Source organism: Microchirus variegatus (genome assembly GCF_963457635.1).
Source record: "Microchirus variegatus genome assembly, chromosome: 1".
NCBI lineage: Eukaryota > Metazoa > Chordata > Actinopteri > Pleuronectiformes > Soleidae > Microchirus > Microchirus variegatus.
Genome location: NC_139802.1, coordinates 45,972,946 through 45,975,445, shown reverse-complemented (window position 1 = coordinate 45,975,445; position 2,500 = coordinate 45,972,946). Strand labels below are relative to the sequence as shown.

Genomic DNA, 2,500 nt, shown 5'->3' with positions numbered 1-2,500 from the left:
ACACACAGTTGTGTAGAAACACACACACACAGTCAGAGGAAGCTGAGGATCAGAGCTGTAACTGGAACCAGCTGCTGCTGGAAATACCAACACAAATCAGTGTGTGTAACTAAGACACACACACACACACACACACACACACCTCTACAGTGTTAAAGTCTATTTTCTTCACTTCTTCAGTCTCTTAACTTAAGTTCACGTCAGTCTCACTCCTGATCAGGCGATCAGCGCCACCTTCAGGAGGAGTCAGGAAGTAGTGATGCAGGTCAGATTATTCTGGATTAATGGATGTATGTGTGTGTGTGGTAAAGCCACAGGGCAGAGTGTGTGTGTGTGTGTGTGTGTGGTAAAGCCACAGGGCAGAGTGTGTGTGTGTGTGTGTGTGTGTTCAGTATAATGAGATATAACGACGCCTCCTGTGGATCAGACATTAGCTCCATTCAAACTCTGCTAATGACAACAATGAGCTGTGAACGAGGGGGCGGAGCCTGACTCTGTGTGTGTGTGTGTTTGTTGGGGGTGGGGTGGTGTGTGTGTGTGTGTGTGTGAGGGGGGGGGTAAAAATGACAAAGCTGAGGAATGCAGGTGTTTGTGGGAGTTGGCGTGTGTGTGTGTGTGTGTGTGTGTGTGTGTGTGTGTGTGTGTGTGTGTGTGTGTGTGTGTGTGTGTGTGTGTGTGTGTTTAAATCCACAGAGGAAACACTTTTTCAAAACAAAAAACCAGAGGAGGAAAAGTAAATCACAGCCTCAGCGATAAAGAAAACACAGATCAGACCGAGTCTGGACCTGGATCAGGATCCGGATCAGGATCTGGATTTGGATCAGGATCAGGATCTGGACCTGGATCAGGATCTGTGCTGAGACTGTTCGCGTGAACATGATAGAAATCCATCAGCTCAGATTCTCTAATCTGAACGTCAGTGTGGTTGTTGATCAGATATATAAACGCTGTTTGGTTCAGAAAGTGTTAGAAAATGAAGTCTGAATGATTTCTTTGTTTTATGAAGCAAAGAAAACACTAAATATTCACATTTAAGAAGCTTAAAAAATGATCAGAACATTCAAATTATTGAGTATTTGCTGCTATTGTGGAATATGTCAGTTAAATGTTGCTTCACAGACTATTTCATGTATATAAAGTACAGACTTTTCTATTTTTATCATCCTAATAATGACAAAGTGTGCATTCATAGATGTAAAAATACATGTTTATTATTCATTATCTTTAACTTTACCGTCTTTTCACCTTTGTGAGACCAATAAACGAATGATTATTTCATCTGGATATAATAATCTGTCATATTTGATCTGTGTTTAATCAGAATTGCAGAAAACGGCTGCTAATATGAACGTGTTTTTACAGGAAAAACACACATTTAACAGGAAGTAAAAATATTCCTCTTACACCTTTTTTTAAAAGTAAACAACAAATTAAAATATCATGATCCTGAAGCGTCACAGAGGACAGTAGCTGTCAATCAACGCTGTGTTTAGAGTTCATCATCATCATCATCATCATCATCAGCTCAGTGTCAGAGCTGATGATGATGATGATGATGTGAACGAGTTCATTCCTCACAGACCGTGTCCAGGCCTGTTTTTACACACACACACACACACACACACACACACACACACGCACACACACACTTGTACTTGCTGCACACTGAGGACCAGCATTTCCACTTTATAAATCAACACAATTACAAATATCTACTTCATGAATGACATCTACAAAGAACTACAGGTTGCAGTACCATAAAATGTCTGCAGGTGGAGCCCCAGAGCAAAAAGGGCTGGAAAACTTTTTCGATTTTTTTTTTGTTGTTGTTGTTGTCATTTTTGGTCCAAAATTTGACAAAAACATCATACTATGTCGACCAAAATAATTTTTTTTTTTTACCATTTCAGACTATACTGTCGTCCAAAATTTGAAAAAAAATGAACCTCTAATTTTTGGTCCAAATTTGACAAAAACATCATACTATACTATGTCGACCAAAATTTGAAAAAAAAAATTGACCAAAAATTTAAGAATTTTTTTTTACCCAAAATTTAAAAAAAAAATTGACCCAAAATTTAAAAATGTTTTTTTTTTACCAAAAATTTAAAAAAATGTTTACCCAAAATTTGAAATTTTTTTTTTACCCAAAATTTGAAAAAAAAAATTTGCCCAAAATGTTTGGTCCAAAATTGGAAAAAAACATCATACTATACTACCTAAGGAAGTGATTTCAATGAAAACAAAGTGAGGACTGGCCAAAATGTCCTCACTCCGTAAAAATGACCTCACTTTGTTGGTTAAAAACCCTCAGTGGTCCTCAGTATGCCGCAAGTACAAGAACACACACACACACACACACACACACGACAACAGTGAGTCACAGGAATCCAGGTCTCAATGTGAAAAAACATGTTGGAGAGCTGGAGGCTGTTGTCGTCTGTGTGTGTGTGTGTGTGTGTGTGTGTGTGTGTGTGTGTGTGTGCGTGTGTGCGCGCGC

General features: G+C 38.7%; 1 protein-coding gene across 2 annotated transcripts in view; it reads right to left on the bottom strand.

Annotated features, from left to right (window-relative positions):
• The window catches only part of LOC310934742 (transcription factor 7-like 1-B), a 13,204-nt gene that overhangs the window by 6,173 nt on the left and 4,531 nt on the right, over positions 1-2,500 (bottom strand). The window lies entirely within an intron of this gene.